The sequence below is a fragment of the Montipora capricornis genome, chromosome 2, assembly GCF_036669925.1.
Source record: "Montipora capricornis isolate CH-2021 chromosome 2, ASM3666992v2, whole genome shotgun sequence".
In the NCBI taxonomy this organism is placed as follows: Eukaryota; Metazoa; Cnidaria; class Anthozoa; order Scleractinia; family Acroporidae; genus Montipora; species Montipora capricornis.
The window spans coordinates 34,504,326-34,520,948 of NC_090884.1; the positions used below are offsets into that span (position 1 = coordinate 34,504,326).

The 16,623-nt window shown below is 39.8% G+C and overlaps 2 pseudogenes; one reads left to right on the forward strand and one right to left on the reverse strand.

Annotated features, from left to right (window-relative positions):
- The first annotated feature begins 13,563 nt into the window (after positions 1 to 13,563).
- LOC138037202 (mRNA export factor GLE1-like) lies at positions 13,564 to 14,261 on the forward strand (annotated as a pseudogene).
- A 320-nt stretch (positions 14,262 to 14,581) lies between these two features.
- Positions 14,582 to 15,838, reverse strand: LOC138037938 (uncharacterized; annotated as a pseudogene).
- Positions 15,839 to 16,623: the final 785 nt, after the last annotated feature.

Here is a 16,623-nt window from a genome sequence, read left to right on the forward strand (position 1 = left end):
TTGTGGCGTAATCTCACGTAATTGCCCTAGTAATTTCCCCATATGTCCCCACTATCCCCGGTGGTCGGGGGGTGGGGGAAACAAATGACTAGTGCATAAACGCGTTATAAGACTTTGTATGGCAAATAAAATGCAGTCGATTGTGAAGCCTAAAAAATGCTCAATTTAACTTTCATTTAATAAAATGAATCAAAATGACTCACCTCTGGTATATTCTTGTGCCTTTTGGAGTTTATTTTACAGTTTCGGGAAGTCCGTGTTTTCAGTGTTCTAAGACGAAGTCAAGGCTGCACACTAAGATTTCGACCGTTGTCAGCTCCAAGGCGGTTTGCAACTCGAAAATCCATCCCAGCCAAGATTTTTTCACGCAAAGCTAAAGCCACATCATTTGCGAACCTCCGTGAATGTTTCGTCGTCAAAAATCCCCACACACTTGGCTGGAAATGAGCATTTTCTGCTTCAGATTCCACGATAGCTGATGAATTTAACAGCAAGTGATCACCGACGAGGACACAGAGCTTGGGTCCGAGGTCAAATTAACTCCACCCGACGGAGGTACAGTCATTTCATGTACAATACTTACCCCATCCCCACAGAGGCTTCTCGAAGAGCTCCATTGTTATAAGCGACTAATGACATAGCGAGGCGACGCGACGGGACATCACCAGACAAAACAAACAGCACCAAATTTGAATATTCTGCGGGTTTTTCTTCAAGCAACAAAACATGTTATCAAATGCGAAGAGATCGCTAGAAAATCAACATGATGAATGTTTGCCAATTTTTATTACGATAATCTGTTGTACGTTTTTAGTAATTGCAGTGTTGCCCGTGTTATTGAATGTAAATACTCATTCATTCGCTTGCATTGGTGTTCTGTATTTCATTTGCTTGCCTTTTCTCACTTTTCAAGTCATTGTTTCGCGCCTTTTTGTTTGCCGATTTTTATTGCGATGATCTTTAATATGTTTTTAGCAATTGCAGTGTTGCCCGTGTTATTTAATGTAAATACTCATTCATTCGCTTGCATTAGTGTTCTGTATTTCATTTGCTTGCCTTTTCTCACTTTTCAAGTCATTGTTTGGCGCCTTTTTTTTTACCAAATTCTTGTTGTAATATATTATGTCAAGCTTCCCGTTTAGATTTATGACGATATTTTCAAGTTATTAGTCAGGGCTCTTCGCCAGTATGACCGTTCAGTTATCACATGGACAAGCGAATATAGTAAGCTTAGCCTGCAAAGGACATAATTTGTTTGTTACCAGCCAAGGAGGAACTGGAAAGTCTACTGTGGTTAGAGAAATAATCAGCAATCTCCAGGCAGTAGGTAAAAGGGTATCCGTCGTATGTTCTACTGGTATAGCCTGCACAGTGTACGATCCTGGGGTCGCGTCGACCGTGAATTCGTATTATGGTGTAGGAATTGCCGACCTACCTTGGAGACAGCTTGTAGAGAGGTCGACAAAAAGAAGTGGAGATGTCGATCGAATAAGAAGATGCGATGTGTTGATTTGGGACGAAGCAAGCATGTCAAGTCAGCGTATGCTGGAACTAGTTAATGCCATTCACCATCGCCTAAGCGAACCTCAGTGTAATCGTCCCTTTGCTGGAAAGCAAGTGATTCTTGTAGGGGAGTTTCTGCAATTGCGCCCCGTTCCAAACGTTTTAGATGAGGGATTATTTATGTTCCATTCGCCAGTATTCCAAAGCGCCAAAACGCACCACTATGAGCTGACAGATGTCATTCGACAAAGACACGAAGAATTTCTTATCGCACTGAAAGACATCAGCTTTGGAAAATGCAGCAAAAAGACCCGGGAATTCATTACGTCCCTTAGCAGATCACTGGAGAGTGTTCAAGATGACTTGAGCCACATTTATTTTAAAAGGTTGCCGGTAGCATTACACAATCGTTTGGCCTTACAAAATCTTCCCCTTCCTCAGTTTACTTTCGAGGCTGAGAACACAAATCTAATTAAAGGAATGAATTGGCCTGGTTCTTCAATTTTGCATTTAAGGCCCGGCTGTCCAGTCATGCTCGTTTGGAATTTGAACAATGAACTAAAAAATGGTAGTCGAGGAGTATTCGAAGAGTGTGTAGGCGATATGCTGAAGGTATCATTTCCTGGTGTCGGTTCCATTGTGATCGAGAAACAAACGTGGTTCAAGAGGAACAAAGAAGGAAAAATAGTAGGCAGCATCCGACAGTTTCCTATCGTTCTAGCGTATGCTGTCACTTGCCACAAATCTCAGGGTCTCACTCTATCTGCAGCTGTAGTTCATTGTTCAAGCGAGTTTGTCCCCGGTCTGACGTACGTGGCACTATCAAGGGTAAGGGATCCTGCGAATCTTCAGGTACTAAATTTCAGATCGACCAATTTACATCCCCCGAGTTCACGAGTTATTCGCGAATGCTCTATGGATATTGACCAAATAGAAGAAGATCTGCGATGTTGTCACAACAAGGAACTTTGTGAAGAATTCTTTGAAGTGAAAGACAAATATGCCATAGAGGAGAAAGATTGCGACGAGACATTCAATTTTCCTTCGGAACTCAATGATGGACTCGTCGCATCTTATTTTGAGAGAGATGATGACGAGCCTGTGATAGACTTAGTGCAGGTGTATGGTGAACTGTCGAAGCCGGATTCGGAACTTTCGAGTCCCCCGCCCTCAATTGCTGTTAGTGAAATGCTTGCGTCAATGAGAGTTGATAAGCTGCTGTCTGTGTTTGCAAAAGACAAAAATAGGTGCATTCAACAGTTGCAGGAAGTTCTCCACGACAAAGCATCAGCCTTTGTTAATTTGACTTGGTTTCATTTGTATGAAATATTTAATGACCACATCATTGAAAACCCGGACGAGGTCATTGTAAATATTTCCCGAGGTGGTTTTTACAGAGTGTACCGCCAAACTTCACCAGTTCTTAAACTCACCACAGTTCCAACAATATATCAAAGCTCTTTTCAACTGTACAGAAGTTCACCAACCACAAATAGCAGCTGCTACAGAGATTGCAACAAAGCTGTACGAAGAATTTCTTGGTCAGCTCCTTCGCGTCATTTCTCGTCGCAGAGAGGAAGAACGACAAGAGCCAATCAGATTCGACGTGTCTGAAATGACTGGGCCAGGTAAGGCCAAAATTAGGCATGTAGGTGGTTGGGCAATTCGAGCGACCCTTGAGTCTGAAAAAAGGTACGCTAGAGAAAATATGCAGACCAAGGATCCGCGAACACTCAAGAAGGTAGAAGAAAGTGTTATTAAGTGCGAGTTGATCGAGGAAACTCTTCTTGTGCCCTATGAAAACTTAAAGAAGACCACAAGTCACCCGGAAACCCTTGAACTAACAGAGGCAAGACAGTTCAGGGAAAGAGGACTTGTTCACATATCTGATCCATGTTTCGCGGTTTTTATTCACATGGAGCAGCTACGAGTAGACTTGATGAACTCAGAGAAACTAAGACAATTTAAACAAGATATGGTAACGAATGCGAATGAGGAGATTGCGAAAAACGAAAACTTACAAAGCCTCTGGCGAGCGTGCTTTTCTTCAAAGGATGTCAGTGAGAGAAAGGTAAGTGAAAGTTATTTCTGTTCTGTTCTCTTGTCCCATGAATATACCATTGTAGGAAATAATCCCTATCCTTACTAAGACCAAAGTAATGTGTACTTTCTGCCGGCATATATCGATGATTAATTCCAACTCAGCTTTGTCCCAATTAGTCAGTGTATTTTATAGGAAACTCAACAAAAATCGCGTAAATAATTCACAGGAAACCATTGATGTCCTACTACATCCAGTCATCTTGCGTTATGTCAAGATGGGAGGGTGCCAGTACCTTCGAGATTACCGGATGGCACTTCGCCTCAAGAAAACGGCAGAGCTGAGAAAACGGGTGTTGCAAAGAAACAAAAAGAACGCACAGAAAAATGACAGTGTTCCGTATCAGGTAAGAAAGTATGTACAAAGGCATACCATAATCCCATTAATTCACGTGTTTGAGTGCTACTTAATTAATCACATTCAGTAGCCTCAGAATGTACAAAAACATTAGTCTACATAAATTTGCAGGAGATTTTAAAGGATCCCTCCAATGGGAAATATGTTTCAAACAGTAGACTGGTGGCATTTGTTTCCAAGCATCAGTACAATGGTCTTGCTGACTGCTACACAAAGCCACAGCTTATCAAGTTGTGTGAAGGTTATGGAGTTATGCGCATTAGACGCCTGAACAAGAAGAACATTGCCTAACGCTTGGCAGCAAGTATTGCTGCTAACAGAGGGTTAGTAGTCCCTGCCGCAGTGGACTCCCGACAGTATGCAGTTGTAAGTTCGGAGATGGATGCGGCATCTGGCAGAGTTTGTTTAAGGTTGTCCTCAGTGTCTACTGAACAGCCTTCGCATTCAGGTGTGGTCTTATTTTATGATACATTTCTCTTGTCAGTCATACCAGTGTATTTCGATATGTATAGATTCTTAAATGTTATCAATAGAATCTTTCATGATTAAAGGCCTGGCCAAACACTCGCAACATTTCAAGCAACATCTTGCAACATTGTTGGGCACAACACGTTGCATACGTTTGGCCGTCCTGTTGCGATATGTTGCGATATGTTGCAACATGTTGGATCAAATTTGAAAACAGTCAAATTTTTCGTGCAACATTTTGGATGTTGCATGACGTTGTACTCGTTTGGCCACGTTCACGCAACGTTGTTGCGCTAGTGCATGCGCGTTAGGTCCACTTATTGCGCGCCAGGGGCCTGGGGCACATGACCATTGACATGTTGCGTTGAAAATGATGAAAATATTGCGTGCGTTAGGCAACCCCGTTCAACACATGTCGCAACATCTTGCAACATTGTTGCATGATGTTGCGTTGAAATGTTGCGAGCGTTTGGTCAGGCATTAAGGAATAAAGTTCACACAGATATTGTAAGCTCATCACCTTATTCAGCCAAGACATAAGAAATACACTTATTTTGTCAACTTTATCTTTTAGAGGATCCACCTGTCTAGTGTGGAGCTTAAATAGGTAAGTATTTACATTATGTACATAAATATGAACTATGCTATGTTAGTCAGTCCTTGCTTTTCTTTTATGGTGGAAAACTCTATGTACAAAGTGATTTAACAACACTCTAGAATTTTACAAAGCATTATAAAAACTATGGACATGAGCTATTTACAAAATGCAGAGATATCTTCATGGTTATAGAAGTATCTAAGGAAAGGACTCTGATACATGTGATTCGATATTTTCATGTGACATGCTTGAGACAGATGCAAAAGTTGTTATGGTTAGTTTTGAAAAGGCTCTCAGATTGATTTAAAAGATATAACTCTTTTTAGTCTTTGTGTTAGCCACTCTCACTACCATAGTGCTACAGAAAAGACAACTATTTTCACCACTAAATAAGTGTTACTCAGCCATTAAGTTACATGTAATTAAAAATTGTGATATTCACATACCTAATCAAATATTCCTTAACATTGCTTGGGTATATACAAAGAGCAAGCAGAGTCATTCCCAGAGGTTAATCCGACATTGCTTTTTCTACTGATAACAGTCTGTCCAAATCTAATTGAATTTTGTGTTGATTGCTGCTGATTGTAAGTTGGGTTATTGTTTTGCCCATTGCAAGATCTTACTTGGCAAAAGTGGTTTTCAACACAATCCTGGTTGACAATAGCAGGTTTAATGATGGACTGTGGGAACTTATTGAGTTTAATCTGTACCAGTGCATTAAAACCAAGACACATGGACTGTAGGTCAAACCAGAGCTTGCTGGATATAAATCCTGCACTGTCATTTCCACTTTCCTCCTTCCAAGACAGCAAGAATGTGTAGAAACTCTTTAACTTTTTCAACCGGTTGTCATTGATGGTGCTAATTGGACACTTAGACTTGAAAAGGTCAACAGTTTCTGAAGTGTGCTGGAGGAGTCTAACCGAAGAGTCCAATGGAGTTCTATCTTCCTGGTCTTGCTTGTCAGTTGATGTGACAATGTGATCTCGATAACTCTGCAGAGGAAGTTAATGTTAATTTAAATTAACAGTTATGCTGCAAATCAATATATTTGTTGAAAAATTAAAATATAGCTTAATGCAAACAACGCGTCCAATTAAGCTTCTTACAGAAATATCTTCAATTGCCCCATTACCTAATGACACTACATTTTCATCTAGTAATGAAAGAGTAAACATTACTTTATACACCTCAAAGGTAGATATGCTTCAACTTCTTCATGGAATGGATCGTGATAAAAGGGACTTTAAACTTATTTTAATAATTTTATAAAGGCAATTCGTAAGACTATTACCTGCATCGTAAAAAGCATTTTTTTGTTAAGAACATCCTCAGCCAAGTGATTTCGCATTCTTGAAGCTGGATCCAATTCAAAGTGAGCAATTGTGAGACGTTCGTGTAAAGGAAGGGAAAAGCTGGACTGATCCCAGTTGAAAGCATCTTTCCACTGTTTCCAAAGGATGCTTTTGCCCTGAAATTTCAAGCATCTTAGTTTTTTGGCCTTGTTGCTCTTTTCCACATTGTTTCGGATTTTTTGAAGTTATGCTAGAAGAGAAGGAAAATAATTTCTTTAGTTTTAATTATTTAAAATGTCTAAAATTACTATATTTTTCAATCAGAATGAAGCCAATTAAATAAAGTTGATTAGTGATTATTTGGTTCTGGATCAAATAACAGGTTTTGGACAATATTATTACTAGTATCCAAGCTCTCAGACTAGAAGGATCCTAGCCTAGGTTGATGGGGTGGGGGTACTCATCAAAATTATAGGTACTAGTCCTGAGAATGTTCTTATAGTCCGGGGTCATGTGTCGGAAAAATCATTCTCCTGGGCATTTTATGAACATTTTAGTTTCTTTACGGAAACTTATAGTGTAAATGGTATTGAATCAACAAAACGTTGTCTGCAATTTTTTGAAAGCTATGTATGCCTGTTTTATGCAAATTAGATATGACGTCATTTTACAGCTGAGGACTGACAAGAAAATGTCTTTTGTTGAATTGAATAAAATGCATTTAAAATTGCAGTGAAATTACATTTTGACTGTTTCAAGGACTAAACAAATAGAACGGATGTTAAAAGGATAATAACACGAGGTTTTAATTTAGCAACACTTGTTCTTTACTTGGTCAATAGCTTTACTCCAGTTATTTACTACATATCTTAAATAAATCCCCATTGAATTTAAGAGTCTAATTCTGGACTTTTTAAAGTTTTTTTTTAATTCTTTGGTCGATTCTTCGACTCCAGATAATAAATAATTATACTCCTGTCTGAATCTAGTAAGACAAAGCATGCGTTTTGATGGTCTTCCTGTGGTTTACAACTTAACACCTTATTTGGTTTTGCAGGTTATTCTTCTTTCTTGTTTGGTATTACTGTGCGAAAGCATATTTACCTGACGATTACCACTGTGTACACGAATTATCTGTAAATCAATGCATTGTTATTATTTGGCTTTGAAATTATCCAGAAATGTCTAGTCTAACTTATAATTCTTCTTTGGTCTTTAATGAAGTGAGCCCATTTCTAAGGGTGCTGTCTCGAGTTGGGCGTCTGTGTTTCCAATTTCCCGAGAAGATATGAAGTTTTATTCATTTATTATTATCACCTTGCCACAATAAAACAATACAATCATTAAAATAAATTAGGTGTATACTTTGTTCAGGGCCTAGAAAATATTTATACAATTATCTTCGCTTGATGCTTGAAACGGGTTTATTTGTGAATAAGAATTTCCATGAATGACGGCTGCAAAGAATGGCTGCATGACACGAAATAAACCAGATCACGGGTTTTGGAAACCTAACAATAAGCGTAATTAGAGAGGCTACCACTCGTGTGCATTTTTAAAACATTTTTTATTCTTCATACACTCTTCATTGTAATGACAACAGATGATTCCAGAAATATTAAACAGAAGTGTGTTATATTTTCGCAAGGAGAAGACTAATGTTTTTCGAGCATGGAAATTCCTTCGAAAAAAAGGCGAGTTGAGGAGAAGCCTGACTTTGGTAAATGCATTATTTGCCAGGAAGAAACTAGGGAGTCACTTGTTCAGAGTGTGAGCGAAGAAGCTTATGCAAGTGTTTTGCACTTCGCGTATTCTAGAACTGCGTACGGTGAAAATGAGTTTGCTACCATCAGTAGATTACTGGAGGGGGTATCGGCAGAAGAATTAAGACAGAATAATGCTTCTTTCCACGCAAGATGCAGGAAACGACTTGTAAATTCTGCTATGCTGAAACGTGCTGAAGCGAGATTCGAGAAAGCAGCGTTGTCACAAAATACTTCAATCCTTTCACGTCCTCCTGGGAGGCCATCTTTTGCTTTGCAGACAGGCTCTTCTACACCCGTCGTTTTCCATGGTTTAACAGAACAAACTTCAAAGCGGATCCTACGTTCATCCACAGCTACCTTCAATAGGAAGTTACGTTTCTTTTGCCAGTCACACGACGATAAGCAGGACGTTCACGTAATACAAACTGAGAACAGGAGAAAGCAACTTTTAGAGTTCGTTAAAAACTGCCACAATGACTTGTACAAAGTTTATTTAACCAGCACAATAGAACCAGAAGATGCTTTGCCGAAAGATGTGCATTATCATCGTGCCTCCTGGATGAAACACGTGATACGCGCCATGACGCCTGAGGATAAGGCTAGAGCTGACGCCCAAGATTCTGAGCAAGAAAACAAAGTTGCTGCTGATATGGAATTCCTGCATCTCAACCAAGAGCTTCTAAAAAAAGGAAAGATACTGAGTCTGGAAGACGCTCAAAAGGTGTACACGAATATCTTACAAGATCATCTGTGCTACTGGTTTCCTAGTAGAAAATTTGTGAGGCAGCTGTTAGCAGAGAATGTTGATGGTATCGAGTTCATAAGTGCATATCGACGAAACGAGTCCGATCGCTTTTGCCTATCTGCTGCTAAGATCGTCGCCATAGAGAAAGCCGTTAAACAGTCATCGCACATTAAAAGCGAGCTTCAAGTCCTTTATGACTGCTCAAAGATAATTCGCAGAGAAATCCAGGAGGCAAATACTTGGCACTTCAAAGGTATGCTCGACATAGATGCGCAAGATATTGTCCCTACCAAGCTCTTTACATTACTAAAGTGGATACTTTCGGGCGTGGTTTCTGAACTGAAAACAGAGCAGCGAGCAGAAGATGTCAACAGAAAGTCAGTTCTCCTTGCGCAGCAGATTATGTACCACACCAAGACTGATAGGCAAGTCAGATACGTGCCTCAGTTAGATGAAGAAGGGAAGACATTTTGTCACCAGCGCGAGTATCCATTGCAAGTTGGGGTTGGCCTCCTTGCTCACCTGCAAATGAGAAGTAAATCAGTAATTAATGTTCTACATGAGTTGGGCGTTTCAGTTAATTATACGAGGATTCTACGCATAGAAACTCAGCTTGCGCAGGCTGTTCTGAGCAACTCCAGTGAGCACAGCATCTTTATTCCTCCAAAACTCTGTAAGGGCCAGTTTATCTTTTTTAGTGTTGACAATTCCGATTTCTCAGAAGACACCCCCGACGGAAAGAACACACTTCATGCAACCGAATGGTTGTGTTCCAGCGAAAACGTACTAAGGATCCTGAAACTATACTGGAAATTGATACGACTATGAGGACCAAGTCCTTTCCACAAGAGTCAATACCTGACACAGAAATATTACAGTGTTATATCCCTAAGAATGTGCAACCAAAGTGCTCCGGCTACACATTAGATACTACACCATCTAGTGATGTCACCAAGAAAGCGGAATAAAATGACTTGGCGTGGTCGGTAGGCAACTCAATCATCAGGTCTCGCTCGGAGCAAGTCAAGATCCCCACGTGGGCTCCATACAATTCTCAAGTGTTGTCTTTGACCCATCAGCTGACCACCGTTTCCATGATGCCTCTTCTAGCGGCTCCGGCGCATGAGTGGAGCACAGTACTAATGCAACGATGAAGGATCTTTTGAGCTGCAGCCAGAATAAGGAGACATTGGCTATCTTCCTTGCAGCACAACTTATCAAGTGCAAGAAAGACTCGCAGACGACGTATGTAGTAACCTCTAAAGGTGACTGTATGGCTTCTAATAGCCTACCGATTCAGCATTTAAGGAGTGAACAGGAGGAAGCAGACACTCGTATGCTCCTACATGCTCTAGACGCCACACAGAGAGGAGCAACGTCCATAACCATTCAGAGTCCAGATACAGACGTACTCGTTCTGACGCTCTGGATTTACAACAGACTTTGTCCAGACACTACAGTCATTGTTGGAACAGGAGGAAAACGAAGAAGTATTCCACTAGGCCCACTCTACGAGGCGGTAGGAGAAGAACTTGTGAGGGCTTTACCTGGCTTTCACGCTTTTTCAGGATGTGATCAGACAGGCACTATCAGTGGAAAAAGCAAAGTGTCTTGTTGGAATACATTAAAGAAAGCCGAACGATCAGTACTCGATGCCTTTTCCAGCCTGGGAACCACCGACACCATCCCACATGATATATACATGACGCTAGAGCGCTTTGTCTGCCAGTTGTACATCCCATCGACACAGCTAAGAACCATAGGAGACGTCCGATGGTTGTTCTTTAGCAAGAAACAACACGTAGATGAACAGCTGCCCCCTACTAAAGCGACTCTACACCAGATGACAAGACGTGCTAATCTCGTTGCATTGGTTTGGAAGTCTTGCGACAACCCAAATCCCAGCATTCCTAGCCCGATATTACACGGATGGCAACAAGATGGGGATACACTGCATCCGGTTCCAACCACACTCCCACCTGCACCTAAGGCCGTACTGCAGTTGATTAAGTGTGGATGCAAAGGAATCTGCATCACAATGAGCTGTACGTGCAGGAAGCACAAGCTAAAATGCACTGATATGTGTGGTTCATGCAAAGTGAAATGTACGAACAGGAGCGGGAACACTGATACAGTTGAGCATATAACAGGGGATATTAGTGACGACAAGGACCTTCATATATAGGCCTATCTGCTAGGTTGGAACTCAGACCATGATAATTAAGTTCTATTGGACAAGGAAATGCTTTGCTTAATGCTAAATCATTTAGGCTTTGTAATTAAGCATTCCTTAACGAAACATTAACATTTGTACAGCAATGACACTCGACTTTTGTCATAATTCTAAAACTGTGGAAAAGGGATTGCAGAGGCTTTACATGATAGAACAGACTTAAAAGCGAACGCATGCACAGTTTTGTGCATTATGGGAGCATTTTGGGACATATATAACAAATCCCGACTCGAGTTCCCGGTGTTTTGCGGGTCAAAGATCTAATTTGCATAAATTAATCTTAAATGACTTTGAAAAAATTGCAGACAACTTTTTTACGATTCAACACCTCTTAAAGTATAGATTTCTTCAAAGAAACTAAAATGTTCATGAAATGCCCACGGGATTACACATGGCCCCAGACTATTAGTTTAACTCGAGGAAATAAGCTTCGGACACAGATGAATTTCGGTTAACTGAAAGATTTAAATAATTCATGAAAAAGAAATTTTGGTAAAATACGGTATCAGTACACACTGTCATTAGATAACAAGTCATTTAAAATTATTATTTAAAAAAATTCAAGTACTAAAGAATTTCATTTGAATAGTTATATTATCCAGCCTTCAGTAAAATCCAGATTGAATTTTTCTTAAATCCCTCAATCTTGAGAAAACAAGGCTGTCATTTCTTTATTCCATGCGGACATATTTTTGTTTGCAGTGCTTTTTTATTTCTTGTCTTCCATTTTTAGAGCTGTTTTAATGATGTCAATAAAGTACTAATTTTTTTTTTCAAGGAAAGGCAATATGAATTTATATGTACCTTACAATCCATAATAAATACCATTGATCCTCCAGTGTATGGATTTCTTGTCATAAAATTTGCAGGTGTTGGGTCATCTTTAAAATGCAGCTTGATGAACTGGCGGTTGCAGTCCGCCCCATCAAGAATACACCAGTATATACTGCAAATAAAACAATATTGGTAAATGTCTGTGAACGTTTTTGTTTCAGTTCCATGTTGCAAGAAGAAATGTGAAGGACTTAGCTGTGAGCCATCTCAAGCAACCAATAATAAGTGCTGTTGAGAATGTTCCTTGTTATTACTTAAGTTATTTTTGTACATGGATAGCATGCAAAGGAACATATAAAGAATGCATTTCAGGTTTTGAAAAAACGTTTTTAGTTGAAATAACCATAGCAAAAATTTAAGGTGCAGTCCTAACCACATGAAAAGATATTCCAAAAGCTAGTGATCCCAAGTAAGGTAATGAATGTTAATTTGGACAATCAATTTATTGCAAAGCGTGTTCCCATTATTAAAGTGCCTATTAACCTAAGATTTGCTTTCATTAAAATCAAGTCACTCATGTGGCTGGATACTATTCAGGGATAACAGAAGGTGATTTTTAGGAAATGGCACTTTTTTTTGAATATTCAATTTTGCAATGACTGCGTCAAGGGTCATTTAGAATAAGTCATTTGCAAGTTTATCAGATAATCAAATATCAAAAAATGAAGGAAAAGAATGCAGCTCACGTAAATCCTGTTTCAGTCATTTTCTGAACCCCGTTCCAGAATTGTAAATATAGATCAGTCGGGGAGCAGTGGCCTGATGGGAATTGGAAATCTGAACCCAGCATCGCTTAGGAAAATGAACTGAAGCACGTGAGTTGCAGCTATCGTGGAATCTGAAGCAGAAAATGCTCATTTCCAGCCAAGTGTGTGGGGATTTTTGACGACGAAACATTCACAGAGGTTCGCAAATGATGTGGCTTTAGCTTTGGGTGAAAAAATCTTGGCTGGGATGGTTTTCGAGTTGCAAACCGCCTCGGAGCTGACAACAGTTGAAATCTTAGTGTGCAGCCTTGACTTCGTCTTAGAACACTGAAAACACGGACTTCCCGAAACTGTAAAATAAACTCCAAAAGGCACAAGAATATACCAGAGGTGAGTCATTTTGATTCATTTTATTGAATGAAAGTTAAATTGAGCATTTTTTAGGCTTCACAATCGACTGTATTTTATTTCCCATACAAAGTCTTATAACACGTTTAAATTCTCAACGGCTGTCTGTAGTGACGCGAGCTTGGGCTGCCTATGGTGAAACGGTAAGTTGATTGCCTTCTCTTTATTGCAGAAATTGCCCTTTTTGGTCAGGATTGTCGATCCATTTTATTTTAAAAGACAAACTTAAGTGTTTTTGTGTTTTTTCTGTCAAGATTGACCGTTATACTTATGCTTTCAAGGGTTTTCCGGGTTTTCTATTGTGGCGGCAACTGAGACTGAAAGTGCAGAGTCTTCGACACAAAGCAATAAATGCAATCTACTCTACGATTTTCTTGTTTAGAAGGGAATAACTTTCTTGACTTAAGATCACATTTCAAAATTTTATGTGTCCAGAAGAATACAAAATGATTTCAACAAAACTCTTGAAATAAACTTCAGCATATCTTTAAACAAGACGCCATGATTCATTTTCATTCATTTGTTTACCTGCAGTTTTATGCGTGATGGAGTGGTCGGAAGGTCATAATCTCGCCTTAGTGCGGGAAGTCCTTATAAAAGAACCATATCGTTTTAAAGCGAGAACAACGGAAAGGGAAAAAGTCTGGCAACAGATTGCTGATAACCTGAACTGTGATCAGACCCTCAAGTTTCAAGTAACCAAGAAATCTGTGAGAGAACACCTGAAACTTTTGCTTGAGAAGTACAGGGCGAAAACGCAAACAGAACACAAAGCAAGTGGAGTGGAAGTTGAGGATACTGAGCTTGACAAGGCCCTCGAAGAAATCTACGAAAAGTGGGAGGCATCGGAGCAGGAGGATATCATCTTAGTAAACAACAAAAAACAGGCTGAAGAAGACAAGAAGTTAGGAGAAAGAATGCGAATGCAAGCTTGTGTAAAGCTAGGCGAAACAACAAGGAGAAAAGAAGACGCTGAAGGATCTGTTGCACCTAAACCAAAAATGGTAGAAAAGGAGGGAACGACACTCTGGAATTTCTCAGAGAGAAAGCAAATGTGGATCTTCTCTTGAAAAAAGAAGAACAAAAGATCAAGAAAGAAGAGCAAGAGAGGCAGGCGAAGTTGTTTGAACATGTTCTAACCAACCAGCAGCAGCAACAGGATCAACAGAATCAAATCCTAAGTGTAATGCAGCAGCAGAACCAGGTGATGCTGGGGTTTATGAAAAAACTCTTCGACAAATAACTGGTACAAACATAATGTCGTTGTTTACATTTTGCTTTAGTCTTTACAGTATATCATAAGTACCAGATTTGTTTTTATTCAACTAGAATAAGTATTTTGCAGCTCTTTGATCATTGAAGAAATGTAATAATACAAAGGTACAAGTTAGATGACTTTTATGGATGTTGTGGTTCAAACAGTCATCATTGATTTAATATTTGTTGGCATTTGTCTTAATTTGTACTGATTGTTATATGACTATGAATAAACAAAAGCATTTGGATAGCTTATTATTATTCACTGGTTAAAGGAAGCTAATGTTCCTAACAAAACCTGTACTTTCAAGCAAAATATTCCTGCAAAGTAGGTGGGCTAAGATCAAAATACTTGGATGTGACATTACCATACAAACATGTAAGGGCATTTCTAAGAAGTGCACATACAATATAGGTTTTGCCAACACTACTCAATCCAATCTTTTGATTTTTCTTGAAATCAATGAATTTAAAGTAATTGAATATGTCCCTAAATAACCATTCCACACAGCTACGGACACTGCTCATAGAGGTGTTAAATGCATGCATCTGTGGTGTTAGGGCAACATTTCGGAAAGGTGCTTCAAGGTGGACTCTAACAGGATACGCAGGGTCCCCATAGATACACATGGGTTGACCAGTGGGTGAAACTGCATATCGCTGTAGGTTGTCGAGCAATCTGGATTCTGCCAACATGCTAGCATCATGCTTCCTACCTTCTGAAAAGGAACGAACAATAAAAGAAAATGTGACAACAAATATTTCAACAAGATTTCTAAACTTTATGAATGCTTAAACGTTCTCTTTGAAGACTGCTAAATAAAAACAAATTAAAAATTTGGAAAAATGGGCACCTGTTATAGTTAGCCATCAGTCTAAAACAATCACACAGTTTAACCCTTTTGGGATGGGGTGCAAACAAAACACACGCTGCTTACCTATGGGACCAAACATGTTTGCTATAATTCAATTTGGGAGAGCTAGTGACTGGAACTTAAGGCCATGCACCCTTTTATGCCCATTGTAGACTATCCTTTGATGTTCCCCTGGGCGTGCAATAGGCCTCACCGTCCCGTCTATAAACCCAAAACAATTGTGAAGAGCAGCTCCTTGGTTTCGTGCAGCATCTGCATAAGTCTGAATTTTATTTGGATCTAGAAGGCCATGATTCCATTGCAAGATTCTGTGACTGTGGATTTCGTAGATGAAGTCCAAGACTTTGTTGCTAATCATACTCAACACTGGGACTGGCCGACAGAAACGTGGGATCAAATCCGAGTATCGGCATGGATAAGACAAACGATGCAACAATATACAAAGTCCCTCAATGCCCTCACAAACATCTGCTAAGGCTAGTATATCGCGTTTCTTCACTCTGAACTCTGCTTCGCATTCTGAAACTTCCATGTCGTCCAACTCGAACTGAGCTCCGTATTTATCGCAAGGAAATTCGGGGTTTTTAGAGAAACTAGAGTCATAAAGCAGAGCAAATTCTTCGTCTGATACAACATCACTTAGGTAGCAATCGAGCAAGACTTCGCGAGTTTTTTTAAAAGATGCCATTGAATTATAACACGAAAATTTGTTTAAACGCGTCAGACGAGGACTCAACGCCACCCGCTAAATCTTAATTTGTTTTTCCCGCCCTGGTGGCCGCGTCCATGCTCCAGGCTTCCCCCGTCAAAACCATCTGCTCTTGACCGCCGCGTCCAGGGTATCTTAAGGTCGCTATTGAATTAAACTTCGGCAGCGTTTAGCAACTGTTGTGGAAGCTTTTCGTGAGCTCTCATGTAAAATCTACCATGGCAATGCAGCTAAGGAATGAACAGAAAAAAACAGCAAATTGCCCACTGCCCATTGCCCATTGCCCATTGCTCGGATATATCCTGACAACTTGATGAATCCCACACCATGGAAATTTGGACTTCTAAACGGTAAGCTTATCGGCAATAAATTCCATTTTACCCTTGGGGTTTTCGGTCTGCTTACGGCGATAAATTTGGCGATAAATTTTTCTAACTTAAGACTATTAGCCTATTCCTTCTTCCTTCTTTAGTTCCTGAATTACCAACGTACTTAACAGACAATTGAAATACTGACCTTAGCTTTGTGGTTAAATTTACTTTCGTCACATTTGACGAGATACCTGCCACCAAATGGTATTACGGGGTTTTCGTCCAATATCTACAGAGCACACTTCTTCCAGACGATGGAAAACTAGGCACTCAAGATTGTTGCTGACCTTCATTATGCTCGCAGTTTGCTTCCTACTAAGGTCAGTCGACCACAAGTATATCAGCATCATTAAATTCCCAAGAGAAACCTTAGGATAATGTTCGAAAAAGCTG